Raw genomic sequence first — 16,668 nt, 5'->3', positions numbered from 1 at the left:
GGTTTGATGAGTGTGACCAGGTTTCTTTTGAGGTGTCATCTTCTGTCTCCCCTGCCTGCAGCACACTTCTCTAAATAGCCAATCTGAGAAGCCAAAGGCTAATGTCTGCTGTAATAGAGAGAGAAAGAGCGCGGTGACCTTGGTAACTAATGCAGTTACAGTTGGTAAGTTTAATGTCGGCAGTATAATATCAAATCACGACAGTCATAACTAATATATGGGCTGCCACAAATAGAGTTTTAAGTGTAAAATCCATTTACTGTTTGAGTTTACCGTGTCAGTGATAGATTATCATGACCTCCACGGATGAAAGTTGATATTTGAAGCGACAACTAGTCATCTTTGATGACAGCGGCCGCGTTTGATAAATGGCTTCATTGTTTTGGGAGCCAGACCTCTTCTGGGGGCAGCCTTGACGAAACAAACCAGGCCGGCGGATCCTAATACTACATGGATGGACTGTATTCCCCTGCCCGCTTAACTATCTGTTCCTTTGTTAATAAATCCAGATTCATGAGCGGCGGTTTGCCGTTTGCTCTGTAACCTTGACTTCATCAGTTCCCATTCATGGCTCCACTTTGCCTGCACACATTTCCATAAATGACACTAAAAAAGAAATATGAAGAGGATTTATCCTCGGCTACTTTCCCCCTTTCCCTCCATCCCAGCTCTTACTGTTGCCGCCCTCTCATGAATCATAAACGAGCGGGAGGTCCGCGAGGAAATTCCCCACATATTCACACCAAATTGCTCTGACATTGTTCTTTCCAGCTGCATCACCCAAAAAGCAATAAATCCTCATGAGACAGGGCCGTACCGCACCTAAAACGAGTAAAGATTTAGACACTCCATCCTCAGCATTTTCTTTACCAGATTAATCCCGAAGCAGATGAGGGATCCTCCATGAGCATGGAGATTTAATCAAGCATCTCTAATATTCCCCCGGGAGCCTGCACAGCTTAAATAACCAACTTTTTCTAAAGGCACCCAATAGCCTTCATTGGGTGAGTAATAACACCCTTGAATTTGCTATTCAGCCTCCAGCATCTCAATAATTTACTCTAACTCATATTAAATGTCTTCAGCCTGCAGCAGCTGTATAATCAAACCGTTCCTTCAAACCTGAGCATGTAAATAACTAACCCATGCAGATCTTACAGCCTAATTGTCCACTAGTAACCAAGTTCCAGGCGAGAGACGCAGTCACCAGTTCATTGGATCCACCTGCCTAAAGTTGAATGAAACTGTATGTGCATATGAAAGATTTTAACCCCAACTTTATCAATTATTCAGCACATGACTCGTGCATTAATTTGACTTTCACACATGACAGGGTGCCTCCATCCATCTTCTATAATCCAAGTCACAGTCATCTAAAACCAGTCGATTTCAGGGCAAAGAGACAGTCATTCACACACAAACAAGTCAGTTAATAGTCGCCAAATGAGGTAAGAGGACAAACCTGTGCAGCCACCAGGCAGTAAACTGACAAGGCTTTGATTGATTCCATCAGGTTTGGGAATGTAGTGAACCGGCGAGTCGCCATAATTTCAACTCCTACAGATGAAAAGGCAAATCAGCATATTGAAGTCGCTCAGAGTTCTTGAGATCATCACTCATTAGGCCGTGATTACTGTGCACACTTCACAGGCCGTGATGAAGCCCAGAGAGGAGATGAAAACCTCAAGGAAGACTGATGAAATGCAGAAATATTTCTGACCAGCGTTGCAGCTGCGGTTTGATTCGGCGTCATTTTCTAGGAATCAAATAATAAGCCACAGAGCAAGACGTGTGTGAATGATAGCAGTGGGTGTACCTTCAATGACCATAAAGAGGTTTGCAATTACAGCATGTACCACCTTTTCACAGCAGGGAGGAGAAGCTCTCAACCAATTTCCTGTTTTAAAAAAAAGAATTAACAAGAGAAGGCTGCAGGCACCAGCTATTCTTAACAATCCTGGTCTGTCCTCAACTTCACCACAACAAAATGTACAAATCTTCACCGTCTCACATAGTAGGTGCCGTGAGTCCTGCTGAGGGAAGTACACAAGCTGAGATGTTATCCAAGGCTTTCCATCTCATTCCAATGGGTTTGTATTTGCAGGGATTGGTGGACTAATAGAATAACTTTCTTTCACAAAAGTAAAAGTCCAATCTTACTACCAAAACATGTATTTACATAATGGATTTGTTTATTGCTCCTCATATTAAAAAACTGATGTTTTCTAATATTGGAGGAACAATTTCGAGCAACAGGACCACGAAAACCATTTCTGTCTGCTTCTGCTGGAACCGGAAGTTTGTGGTCTGAGGCTCCATCACATCTCCAATGAGTAGATTCATTGTCTGTCTTTCTTTCTATCCTTTAAACTCAACCGGAACAGCAGAGAGTCTCCACCTCTGAGTCTCGTCCTGCAGATTTCTTCCTGTTAAAAAGAAGGTATCCCTCTCCTCTCCTTGCTCTTGTGGAAATGTTGGTTCTTTAACTTCTCCTTCTTTTGGGTTTAACGGCAGTTTGCATCCACAAAGTTGCATTATCGCCATCTGCTGGTTCTATCCGTCTACATTGTTTCCCACAGCTCTCATCAGCAGCTCTTATCAGCAGCTTTTTCGTCCCTGATGACAGTTTCCCTTCTTCTTCACTTGGTTTCAACAACAGTTGGCATCTGTGAAGTTGCACTACCGCCATCTGTTTGTTCTAATTTGTCCATACCCTTCTCACCGCTCAAATAAAAAGAAAGAAACAAAGAATCAAAGAAAGACCGATGCCGTCGGAATTGTTGGTTTTTCTCCGTAAAAGTGCTTGAAATGACTGTTGTATTTGGAGCTCTCGAATTAGATTTTAATTGAATTGTATTAAAAAAGAACGAATTCAAGTGAACATTCATTGGCTGCACGTTGCATGAAAAATGAAAATGTCTCATGTGTCCTCCACGGGTTCATACGACTGATAATACAACTAAAAATGGGCACACATGAGTTTTCTTACCAATAGAAACCTTCCAAGTGTAGTGTTAAGTGTATGTGTGTATATATCTAAAATGTGTGGGAGTATTATGAGTGACAAAGCAGAATCCCAAGCCTCTCCGGATTTATTTTAGCTCCTTCAATCCCCCCTGATAAACAGCTTTAGCAGGACCTTGCCCCCGGCCATGGCAGAGCTCTGAAACAAATGAAATGTGGAGGGGGTAAAAAAAGTGGACGATTATTAAGTGAACAGTGTGCTATAGGTGGGCTCTCTGGGGAGTACATAGCTGAAGGACAACACAGCTGAGGTTTATGTCTTCGTTTTAAATGGAAGATGCTCCATTGGGTGCAAAGGTTTTCACTATGATGATGAAATGGTTTCAATTTGAACTCCCTTCGAAGCTTATGGTGATGTCTGTTAAATAACAGCTTTCCATGACTTCTTTTCAACTCTGCGTCCTCCATCTAACCCTCACCTGGTGACGAGAACATGGGATCACTCTTCATCCATCACCTTCAAACTCATTTTTCTGCTAACTACCAATTTATTCTCGATTTAAGGTGAACTGCGACGGAAGAAAATTCAATGCGAGAATCATGGTGTTGCCTCATTACACCATTTATCTTAATATTCCTTCCTAAGCATGTATTTGGTTAAAACTCTTTCATTATCGTGCATCATATTACACACGTTTGCTTTTCTTTTGTTCCAGCTGCTCATATCATTCACCTACTACGGGGAACATTAAAGTTTTATTCCTTCTTATCTCATTCTTCTTTCTTCCTTTCAGGGAGCGCTCTCCTCTTCTCCGTATCGATCCACTGTGAGCCCTCCTCTATCAATAGAGCCTTAAAGGAGGCTGTGATTCTCCTCCGATGCAACTTTTGGTCAAATTCAGCAAAATATCCCCTCACAGTTTTGCTTGCACTGACTAAATATTTGGGCACTCAAATGTAGTCCTTCTTCTGAAATGGTCAACAAAGTGGATTTAGTAGGAAAACATTACTTGGAAAGTGTCTTCTGATAACAATTCGTGCCTATAATAATGATAAGTAATGGTACGCTGTGAATGTTGTGCACTGATTTTGTAAAACAGTTGTTTACTTGGAGTTTAATTCCGTGTTTTTGAGCAGCTCGAATTTGCCTGCGAGACCCGTGTTTCTATGCATCGAGGTCACTGGATGTTTGTTGATTAGTGCCTCTTACATCATTCATATGTTGTGTAGGAAAGTTGTGAGCGCTGCTCCGAGTTGACTCGGTGAAACTGTGTCACATCCCCTCAGCAGGTTAGTGTTGTTTGTTTGTGTGAGATTTCGTTTGATGCTGCTTCAGCTTGTAATATTAGATGTGATGAAGAGGATGAGGAAGAGTCTTTAAAGCCTGAAATTTGAAAGAAGTTTTCAAATAAAGGGCCCATATTGCATAAAATTCCCTTTCTAAAGACTTACTCACTGTAGCATGTGTCCCCATAGCCTGTGTATGAAGCTCCAGAAGTGAAGATAGTCTCATCTCCTTTACTTTTCTGCTCTACTTTTTAGTGAATATGTGCACATATATAGGTGATTTTGAGATTTTCCCTTCATGACATCATGCAGGGAAATAGCCACTCCCTCTGGTATGGATCCTCACTTTGGTTCTCCCACAGGTAGATAAAAACTTACAAAGATTACTGATCTACTGAATAAATTCAGTATAATATGAAAAACCGTAACAGTTCCCCTTACAGTTAGCAGTGGCTAGCATCAGCTACTGTAACGACGCATACGACCAAAGTCAGCAACATATTCATGCACAAAATAGATTTAACTAATTATTCTGAAATGTCCTTGCTGCAGCCGCAGAGTCTGAACTTCTTCAGGAGCCTCTCCTTCATGGTCAGGTTCTGGGTAAAACTGGTATGGTTGAAAAACAGCGTTTCTACGAGTCCATAGCGATAAATCCACTGTAAACATTAGCGCACGATACTGGAGAGCCGCATCTTCTCCAGGGTTGCCAGATCTGACTCACTGTTCTCAACCCTAAAACCAGCCCAAATCTCGACCTCTGTAGAAACTCTTGTTAATACCATAAAACTATTGTATGCGTAATAAAGAACATGTACTAAGCACACAACCGCACATAATAATAATAATAATTTAAAAAGAAGATAATACAAACAGGCTGCCTGTATCATATGAGACTTTTAAAGTCTGTATTTAGAACATATGGACCTGAATGTAATTTCTACTTGGATGTGAATACTGTTTAAAGTCACTGCGTGAAACACATGAGTGCTCAAACACCTGGCGTGTGAGAACTTGCCAAAGTCAAAAACTTGTCAAGTACTTTGTCTCTCAGAGTAGAAAAGTGGCACATAAACAAGTCCAATTAACAGAGAGCGGATGAGCACTTGTGTTTTTGCTGCAATCGAGGGCCAAAAGTGAAGAATACTGACCAAATCCCATTATTATCACACTCGCTCATTATCATTATACACTGTACGCGCCGGATTTAAGTGCTAAGTTGTTGTTTGGATAACCGTTATCTCCATAAATGCCACTGAGAAATGAAAGAAAAACAATACCTTTTCGCAATGGCAGACACCAACTAAAAGTGTGTTTGTGAAGTTTCGCTTTAGGCGAGACACACGGAGCTGCTTTCCAGGCGGCCACTTTGCGGCAACATTCAACAATCACACGCAGCGAAATTCATCACGGCAGAGGCAGGAGACCAATTTCACACCCAAAGTAGCCTCTTGAAAATCTTTATTACAATTTGAACAGCTGGGAACAGCACGCCACCACATTGGTCTCTCTCTGCACAGACTTTTTCTCAACTGGAAGCTCATTACATTATCCCAATCGCATTATCCACCTACACCTATAATGCACACCAGAGATGAGAAACTGCGAAGTGGGATCCTGAGAGGCATTTGGGGAGATTAAGAGCATGCTTTCTGGGCCCACTGCTTTTCAGAGACGTTCTCCTTGAACTTCGCTAATGACAGATTAAGCCGTAATGACTGGAATTGTCACTATAGGGTTTAATTTAGGTTGAGATTCACTGCGCACATGCACTGAGGGGCAGGAGAGTGACGGTCAGTGCGAAAGCAGTACAAGGCAAAAATCCTTCAAGCTTACAAAACATACTTGAGCGTTCAGAATGGAGTGAAAATCTGAAAGGACAGAGTGATTTAAATATAGAAATCAAAACTTTCAGACGGCACCAATAAAGAGTGAAGAGAGAAGAACACTGATGTTTCCCAGTGTGAAAAAATTATTAAAAAAAGGATCCTCGAATAATGGTTTGAATCAAAAAGGTCGGCACAGTTTTTCCGCTTCTGGCATCTTTTTTTTTTTTTTTACAAAATATCCTCCACTCTCAGACATACAATGCACAGTCTTTGAAGCTCGGCTCCTTTCTGACGGCTGACTGAGAGCTGCACTCCACTGTCAGGTTGTCGGTACATGTAAATGCCGTTTCTGCGAGAGAAATCTTGATATGGTTCACAGGAGCGAACCAGCTTCTCTCGTTCTTTTTCTTGTATTTTTCACACGTTTTACTGTGAACCGTTCGGAAAATTCCTGTTCAGTTACAGGCAGTACCCGAGAGAAGACCTGTGTCTGATCAACAGGTTGAACATAAAGTCAAACTTAGATCCAGTGAATTCGGTCAGACCGGTCTTGGAGACACTCCTGCAAAAAGTCTAAAAAGAGTGACGTAGTATTTCTAACTTTACGTTTGTGAACAGAACATGTTTACTATTAAATTCAATCCAATACAATTTCTATACCGCCAAATGCGACACTCACAAGGTTTGAACCAAAAGGGGGAATTTTGGTTATGTATATTTTCAACTTCCTCCCATATTGTTTCTTTTTTGAGCACCAATGTCATTTGATCCACAACGTATATAATTTCCATAATTTGGCATTTCACTGTGAAGCCAGCGTAGTTTGGTAGCTCCAATTATAAAAAAACTATTGGCCTTCAAGCCAAGATGTCGGTATCGCATATAAAATCAAACTTGGGCCCCGTTTACACGGTGTTTCAAATGAAAAAATGCATTGTTTTTGTGTTTTCTTTTTAGAAATTTTTTTCATTTACACTTCAACGTTTTGAAAACGGTGTCAGTTTACAAAGAAATGTCAGAAACGCTGAAAATTATGTTTTCCTGGTGGACCACTAGTGGGTGCTGTTGTTTGTTTTTGTAATTAAACAACACACAAGCGCAGAGAACAATACACTATAAACATTAGTACAAGGACATTCATACGGACAGACGACCAAGTTGGATTGATATTACGGCGACGTCAACTAGGGCTGGGCGATATATCGAATATACTCGATGTATCCCGGCCTGTTCTCTGTTCGATATGGAAAATTACTATATCGTGAATATTTGAGTATCACACTGTAGCTTTTATCCTCCCACGTCGCAGTGGGGGTCCCCACCAACTTCTGCGGTAACCCACCACATAGAGAAGACATGGTCCCAGTTGGTATGGGTGAAAAGTCTGGATTTAGAAAACGTACTTCATCCAAGATGTAATCTGCCTGGTCGCAAATATTTTTGCAGAGAAAGCTCTGCCTGCGTTGTTTACTCAAGTAAGAGAAGAAAAAGAAAAAAAGACAATTTCATGATCGTGCTGTTAAATAAAAACTGTAGGCAAGATTCACTTTGTTGTGATTTCCCCTTTATTCCATCCAAGTTGAATATTAGCATAGATGAATGTAGTATGAATAAGAAGGTTTTGATGCAGACATAGAATCCTCACACTAGTGTGATTGCACGCATCAGAAGTGGTGATTTCAAGCCAAGGCAAAATATCGAGATATACATCGTGTATCGTGATATGGTCTAAGAATATCGAGATAATGATAAAAGGCCATTTCGCCCATCTCTACTGCCAATTCTGAAACTACCAGTTCCCAGGAGAATATGGACTGGGGGTCATGACACTCTAGAGGAAACATTGTTGTTATTGTCAATCTACTGTCACATGTGCAGAGGAACTATTTACCATGGCCGTGGCGTGCATTCGCAACGAGCGGCGTGTCAGAATAGTTGAGTTGAGTCATAGCATTTTCAAAAAGCTCCACTCTGGCAGCCGTTTTCAAAAAGATGTGTTTTCAGTCGCACCGTTTACTCATTCCATTGGTTTATACTGAAGCAACAAACAAGAATTTACTTATTCATTGACATGCTCAAGGCCTGGAGGGCTTGTAACACCTGAACTGCTGGCTGTTTTTTTTTTTTTGGGGGGGGGGGGGGGGTTATTGTTGTGACTCCCTTTAAAAGTTGCTATCCTATATATTCAGCTCCCACATACAGCTTCTCATACACATGAATGTATGTTTCATTGAGAAACACAGCCCAACAAAGAGAACCGCTGCTGTGAATGTGAGTTATCGCTGTGCTTTTCCCTCTGAGAAAACCAATATAAAGATCGCCTCTCACTGACACCGAGACTAACCTGCAGCAGCGGTGACTAAGAAGCAAAGAACCGTTTCTGGCAACTTCAACGCACGCGGTAGTTTATTATTTGAGTCATTTGGCTGCTGGTTTCCTGAGCTGCTGAGCACGCAGCGACTCGCTCGCGCCGTAACATCGGAAGGCAATTTAATGCACAGCGACTCTGCGGCCCTGCGGGTAGCTTCTCTGGATCTCATCAAGCCGACTTCGGTGCCAGCCTAACCTACTGCTCCGGCTAACAAGTCATCGCAGCGCCGCCCGCGACAGAAGTGTGTGTTTTAACATTGTTGTCACTTTGCCTCGTCTCCATAATGAACAGTGAGCCGTTCTCCAGACAGGACGGCGATGTGAAGCTCAGTTTTCGAGCCGTCGCGGTCCTAACTTATTAAGCTGCTGTGGTTTATGGCCCGTGCATGATGAGTGTGCCGCTGGATCGGCCCGGGTGAGGTGAGGAGAGAAAACGATAGAGAGAGGAGGAGCGGCCGAGCGAAAGAGACACAGACATAAAACTGCAGAGAACAAAGAGACGCAGCCAGAAACACCCACAGTGAGGCTAAAATGTGAAACACAAAGTCGCCTTCATCCAACCTGTGGTAACATTAAAGTGAATACTGCCTTGGTGAATATTATTGTAGCTTCCAGACTCTAAGGGACACTGCTCTTTACTTTTGTTTTTGGGCATGTTGAAAGCTTTTTTCAAGTTTTTCTTTTTTTTTTTCCCGTTTATGTTTTTGTTTCAGAAAAGTTTTGACTTTACACATCAACATTTTGAAAACGATATCCGCTGACACGGAAATGGCAGAAACGCTGAAAACGATGTATTTAGAAAGTTGGGCCACTGGTGGGCGCTGTTTGTTGTTATTGTCTATCTAATTGCACGTGTGCAGATGAACTATTTACTACGGCCGTGGTGCGCATGCCCAGTAGCAGCGTTTCTGCCATCAACACGGAGAGAGAGCCTGAATGTTTTCAAAAAGTTCCGTTTTCAGTGGTTCTGAGAATCATTGTCATTTAAACTGACCCCTTAACACGACAAAAGTGCTGTATTTTCTCTTGAAAACGTAAGACAGGCCTTAATATACCAGTACATGCTACCTGGGACCACTAGGTGTCACTGTACGACAACAGAATGCTGCTGCAGTAACACAAAATAAACTCCATCACTACCCTATTTCAGTGATAGATAAAGAAAAATGTGATGTAAAAGAATTCACAGATGCTTCTGGAACAGCAGCTGCTGGACGATTATTATTGATTATCGTGCAGTTACCTCTGGGCATCGGACAATAAACACGTTTTACACACCAGTGTTATTCACTTACACTCAAGTGCAACGTAAAGTCCAGAAATCATGGCCAGCAGGATCGGGAAGAGTGTCCAAACTGTGTCAGACAGAATAAAAGCTCGTTCTCCTCATAAACGATGAAACTCCGCGAGTAGCAGCAAGGAAAATGCCACAAAAACCAAGAATGTTGACATGAAAGAGCGAAGAAAAGAAAGAAAAAATAAATAAGGCGGGGACTACAAAAGAAGGCAGTGGGTAAAAAGCCAGAACTGTGAATCAACATGACAGCAGCGCTTTGGTCCATCAAGAGAGAAGAGGGTTTTTTTGGTAGAGAAGAAAAGAGGGAAAGATTTAGGCTATGACAACAAAACAAGACCAAGTTGTTGACCAGGACAAATGAGAAGAAAAGACGACAAACATGACAAAAGAAAGAGAAGTCTGAGAGAATCCAGGACGGAGAAAGAGGCAGATCTGAGTCAAGGCACCGCAGGAGAGAAGGGAAGAAACTGAGGCAGAACTACAGCAGGTGGAACGAGAGGAAGAGTCTTTTATTTTGGTAAAGCTTGAGATGATTTATTTAGAGGGGGACGATAAAGGGAAGAAGGATGAACAGCAGCATACCAAGACAGAATCTATATATCTATCTATCCTTCCCGCTTTGCATCAGACTCATTCTTTTATCTTTAGTGGCAAATTAAATATCAACCCTTGGACAAAGTGATCTGTTGTCCAAACACGAAGCTAAAACGTTACTAAATGAGCACATTAACGTCCCCGTCTAGAGATTAAAAGACCTCTACATTCTGTTTAAACAAACCAACAGTAAAACCACGTCAAAAAAAAAAAAAAAAGTTAGCCTGCACAGTAAAGATGTGTGTGAATTCTACAAAGCCCAAATGAGACCAAATGAAATGTAAAATTTGGATCTAAAATGAGTTTGAGTATCGAAATAGGGAAGATTATTGATAAACTCAGTTTCGTTACCATTTCATGGCAGCTTGAAAGTTGGAAGCTGTTTGCCTCATTCAGTTTTGTGAGAATACGGCCGACACAAACACACGACACACACAAGCACAAGAATTGAACCGGGGATTTTTTTATTTCCCGCGAGGCCAACAGTGCAAACCACTTCCCGCCGTGTCGTGGCGCATTGGCGTTTCGGCAACGGGAAACTCCCGGCATTTCTCTGTCACGGCAATCAGGCTCAATATACAAAGACAGTCTCCGTAACAAGTCCACCACACCGAGCTTGTGTTCAACCTTTAACTCTCCCACACGCCTTCACACGCCGGCTGATCTTTACACTGTGTGAGCACATACGTGGCTGCGTCCAAGGATGATCAATAACAACTGGAGAGTAAAGAAATAACCTTGTTTCAAGTGCACACTGGCTGAAATCTTGTATGACAGCTGCTATAGAAGGAGTTTCAGTCTATAGAGACGAAACACAAAGCTGGAAGGTGAAAGCTGCAGCCAACATGTTGGTGAAAGAATATGAAGTGGAGAATATACTTTCACAGCAAAGTTATCTTGAGTCCCGTTTACACAACAATGTTTCACGTAAAAGCGCATCTTTTTTTTTTTTTGCGTTTTAGTTTCAGCAAATTTTCTCATTATACGACAACATCCTGAAAACAATGTTGCTGCACATGCATTAATTCATAAATCCATCCTCGACTTTCTCCCCTCGGAACTTTGTGGGCAAATTTCACTTAAAACCAGAAAGTGTTGTCTGTGCTCGAATGACATCTTTTAATTGAATGTCCCTGAGGTTCACACTGAACTTGGCAATTGGGATTTTATGTTCTCTGCCCCCGCAGCCAGGATTAACTTGCAGGCTAAACGACAGCTACAAGAACTGATCCTGATTTGGAATTTTAAAAATCGTGGTGAACGGTATAGAGGCAGAGTCTGCTGGAGTGTGTAACTGCTTTCCTTCCTGGCCGTTTCATGATGTTTAGGTCGAAAGGAAAATCAAAAATGTGCACCGAAAAGTTTTGTTGGGATACATTTACATTCAAATAATTGCCCGGTCCCAATAACCCCATGAACATTAAACCAGTTCACCAGTCTGATCACACAATAGCAGAGACCAGTAAACACACTACTACAACAACCCAGCCTGCTGAAAATAACTGCTTGAACAAGTTTCTCAGAATCCTTTAGTTCTTGCAACATTTTTCAGGTTGTCGTGAGCCGATTTTGTCATCGTCTTTCTTAATGCCGTTGTTCAGGTATGAGTCCATGTTGTGTGAGCCCTGAAACTCGTTAGCATGTAGCATGTAGCACGGCTCGGACTAAAATCCTCCCGGATCCCGTGTTACTTTAACTCGGATGCGATTCTCAAGCTGAAGCAGAAAAAGGCTATATTCGTCTTTGGGTGTACTTTCCATTTTCCCTGCAAACGATTCGGCTTTCGGGATCTTGCTGTTGCTCAAACAGCTTTTAGCTCTGCTGAGTTTGTTTTTATTCGCCAGCTGAAATTCTAATGTAAACAAAAGCAACTGACTTTCGCCGCTGCCAGCTGCTTCACCCCAACCTGACGAACCTGAAAGCAGGAACGTTCAGTCTTTTTCTCGCAGCAACATAAAAGCGATGACCCCTCCGAGCTGCGGTTATGGAAAAGACTCTTCTCCCTTGCGTCTAACTGATGCTGCAGATGAGAAGCGGTCCACCTCCCTGCAGGCTGAATCTCCACCGGCCTGGATGAAAAAAGGCTTTTGCCGACGCCCGATTGCCGGCCGCCGGACGTCTCCAGCTGGAAAGCAAACGATCGTGGTGCAGATCTGTGGCGCGAGACGAAGGAGGACCCACCAGACGACCTGACGAGTGAGTAAAGCTTGAAGGAAAACTCTGTGAGACAGTTCCTTTGCTCAAACTAGGATCTCATTGAGAAGAGAAGCGTCTTGATTATAGTCGTAGATGCAGTTGCTTCCTGCCTTCGTCTTTTAGACAAAAGTTTGAACGCTGATACTCACACAAGGACGGAACAGGGACCGCATTGTGATGCAGATGAAATCTGTGAGCTCGCCATTCCTTTCAAAGAAATGGAGGCTTCCAAGATGAAAGAAGAAACATCAAACATCCAAGAGAGGAAGTGGACACTGATGACAAATTTGTAAAAGCTCTTATAAAGGCCTCACCGTATCTCCAGTTTGCTAATCCTGAGTTAAATGCCACTCGGCTCCGGTATTTCTCTATTTCACGTACAGTTTTCAGCTGCATCAGGACCGACACAAGGAGAGCACAGAATCCATACGGTGACGTATTGATCACGTATTGACCCCCCCCCCCCGTGCTCCAGAGCTCCAGAGCAACAACACCCCCGGTTCTCCTCAGTGCAGATCTCACCTGCCCCTCTCATTAATCCGTTTACATAAGAAACAGCAAAAATGCTGAAAACAATGTACATGGTGGGCCACTAGTTGTTGCTGTTGTTTGTTTTTGTAACGAAAGCACACACACACGCACGCACGCACACACACACACGCACGCACGCACGCACGCACGCACGCACGCACGCACACACACACACACACACACACACACACACACACACACACACACACACACACACACACACACACACACACACACACACACACACACACACACACACACACACAGAAAGCAATGTTAGTTAAAGTGAAAGTCGTCACACCAAACTACCGCAGCTAATTCATACTTTGGTCGACAAAGTTTTAAATGTGTGTTCAATGTTTTAACATGCCAGTTATTTGACTCCTGAGTGTTTTTTTTAATGGACTTTTTGAGCCTTACTTAATTTTTAAATGTAACTTATATTGACGTCTGCAGTGTTCACATAACCGTGGATGTATTTTATCTATTTATATTGACAGTTTTCCTGATATTTCCACTAATGTTGGGAACATTTCCACATCAGGAAATGGAAGCATCAAGTGAGCAGATCCTGCAGGCGAGAAACTTACAGGCGAACTTAAAAATAACCCAAAAAGAAATGAAATTGGAGGTGAAATTGCAGTATCTGCCACAATATTCACAAATAGACATTCCTCCTAAATTACAGAGCCCTGTTATAAACTGGAATCAAATTTTATTGTCAAGAAAAGCTACAAGGCATCTCACCTGAGTGGTACTCCAGATAACAGTTTTGTTCATCTCCATTAAATTTGAGCAGAAATTCCAACATCAAAATCCATTTTATGCACATAATCTCTGATTAACTCAATTCAATCCCAGTGAACTCCACTCGACGTCTATTTGTTTCAGGCATTAAGGATTCCTGAAGACACAAACTGGAGATCTGACACCACAACCACCACAATGAAGCAATATTCAGAGATGGAGGCAGAATCTATGATTTTACAGATAACGCCACTTTCAAATCACACATAAATGTAATCACTTACAATCACGATGGGATATGAACTGTGATTCTTTCACTCGTTCCATGGATATCAAAAGAGAATATTTCCAGGATGCAATCAAACTTGTTCTTACTTTATGTTGCACCTGAACTGAAGTCAGTTTGACGCCTGCGATCTTCTCCTTCCTACATTTCCAACAGTTCTTTGAAGTTTGGGGAGTCTGCAGGCTACCTATACGAGACGCCGTGCTTTTCCAATCACGGCTATGTCGCTAAGTCTTGGGCCGGTTGCCCAGCAACCGTGGCATCAGTCTGGTAATACAGCGAAGACTTGACTAATGTTTGGGTGATAATTAAACTCGAGCTCATACCTAAATCACACAAACAGTCATAGTTTGAGCTGAAAATCAATCCTGACACTTAACTCTCAGGGAGGCGCAATTAAAAGTAGGCCAGCTAAAAACGGGATATGTGAGGCTGTGAGGGATACATCTGTTGGAGCCTTAGTTTTTTTTTTTTTTTTGGGGGGGGGTGGAGGACACTATAGTGGGCTGCACTCGAGGGAGACAGTGTGTCAGGTCGGACTTGTTGCTCCATGGGAGACTAGACTTGCCTTTAAATGCAATCTTGGTGTGGTGGTTCGCTTCACACCCACTACATCCTGGTTTGAGTCCAGCTCCCTTCCACAGCTCAAAAAATTTACTTTTCAATTTTAATTAGTGACTATAAATTTATTGCACACATGTATGCGTGTGTGTCCATCTCCCTGAACGTTTGACCTGTCCAGGTTGAACTCTGCCTTCACACATTGTCACCTACGCTGGAGTCCAGTTATCAGTGACTCTGAGAAAAATAAAAGCTGGATGGATGATTGATGCATTTTTGGAAGGATGCGGCTCCTGAATCGGCCGACTGCGATAACTCGTAGCCAGAGAATCTCCTTCTGCTGTTAGTCAAACTACATTTTGGTCTCACGGCACCACCTAGTGTTACGAAGTGGTACTAAGGTCCCGTTTACGCTACATGTCAAGTGAAAATGCATTGTTTTCCGTTTTTGCCGCAGGAAGGTTTCCTGTTCACATGAAAATATTTTTAAAACGATTTGTGGTTTGTATTTAGGGCCAACAGTCGGCCGTGTTTGCTTGTTTTTGTAAAGAAACCACACACACACACACACAGAAAGCGACATGCTATAAAGATTAACAATGGGAGTACACAGACATCTGTTTGGACAGAAAACAAAGTTGGATTGTTATTACAGTGACCCTCAACTCTAAAACCACCAAGTCCCAGGAGAATATGGACTGGGACTCGTGTCACTCTGAAGGAAAACATGGTTACTATTGTCCATCTACTGAGCATGTGCAGAAGGACTATTTACTACGCCCGTGGTGCGCATGTGCAGTCGCAGCGTTTCAGAAAAGATGCCATTTCCTCCGTCTGCATGGTGACCGATTCGGAGTGTTTTCAAAAGGTTTCAGCGTTTTCACAGCGACTCCGAGCACCAGAACACAACGGAAGGTTTGCTTTTCACTTGACAACTTTGTTGTGTAAAATGGGGCCGGAGAGAAATGACGTCCACCGCACTTGTTAAGACTTTAAGCAGCTTTGAGACCCCCCCCCCCCCCCACACACACACACACACACACACCCACCCCCACCCCCACTCCCACTCCCAGTCTCCTTAACTACTTTAACAATAACCCAAATAAGGTTGCATATTATGAAATCTGTGTAAAAACCTCAAACTGACTTTACATCTGTGAATAAGTGAATCTGGTTTATCTCAGTGGCTTCCCAGCCAGACGCGAGGTGTGTCGACTGAAGGCATCACGCTTCCAGCCTCATGTTGGCTTTATTGTCAAATGTACTACAAGATGTAACTGTAATCTGGTCGTGGAATCCAGAGATCGACTCCAAACACATCTTAAACTGACTGAGAGAGACCTCGGAAACATTCCCAATGGTAAATGAAAACAGTCTTTCAGTGTCAAACCCCCGGGCTTAGATTCTTTTAAACTGCAAAGCTCAAACATTCAAGTGAATTAATAAGTCCAGCACTTCATGCATTGTCAGGACTGCACTGTGGGAATATTCACAATAGTGGAGCACCACTCACGTCTTATATGACATCTTTTGAAACCTCTGAGATCTCCTCTTATAGCGTTCTTTTTTTGGTTAATATCGCAGGTTAATGAGGAGGTGAGAGAGAGATGAACGGGTAAAAAGATGAGAAGGCAAGAACAATAGGCAAGGATGAAGAGGGGGAGCAAAGGAGATGGAGGATGTATTCTGTGCCTCTCAATTAATCTTTAACAGCAAAGGCAGAAAAGCTAAGCAACAGGAAGAATGGTTAAAACATTCTGTAAGCAAATTTTCCTCTTCCATCAATTTCCTGGTCATTTTCCTCTCTGGTTCTTTAATTGGAATCATGAAATCACCTGCTTATGTCTTCTCCTGTCTCCAGGGTGAATAACAGCAGTAACCCAATTCCTTGGACTCCCACGCCGACTGAAAGCTTCATACCTGGACACTATTAATGCAGAAGTGGAGCGTGATTCAGTGGCATTTCGTTGGCACTTCAGGGGGGAAAAAAAATAACTGGCATTTTT

Source organism: Lipophrys pholis, assembly GCF_963383615.2.
Source record: "Lipophrys pholis genome assembly, chromosome: 1".
NCBI lineage: Eukaryota > Metazoa > Chordata > Actinopteri > Blenniiformes > Blenniidae > Lipophrys > Lipophrys pholis.
The sequence above is the reverse complement of the archived record's forward strand: the minus strand, read 5'-3'. Positions refer to the sequence as shown.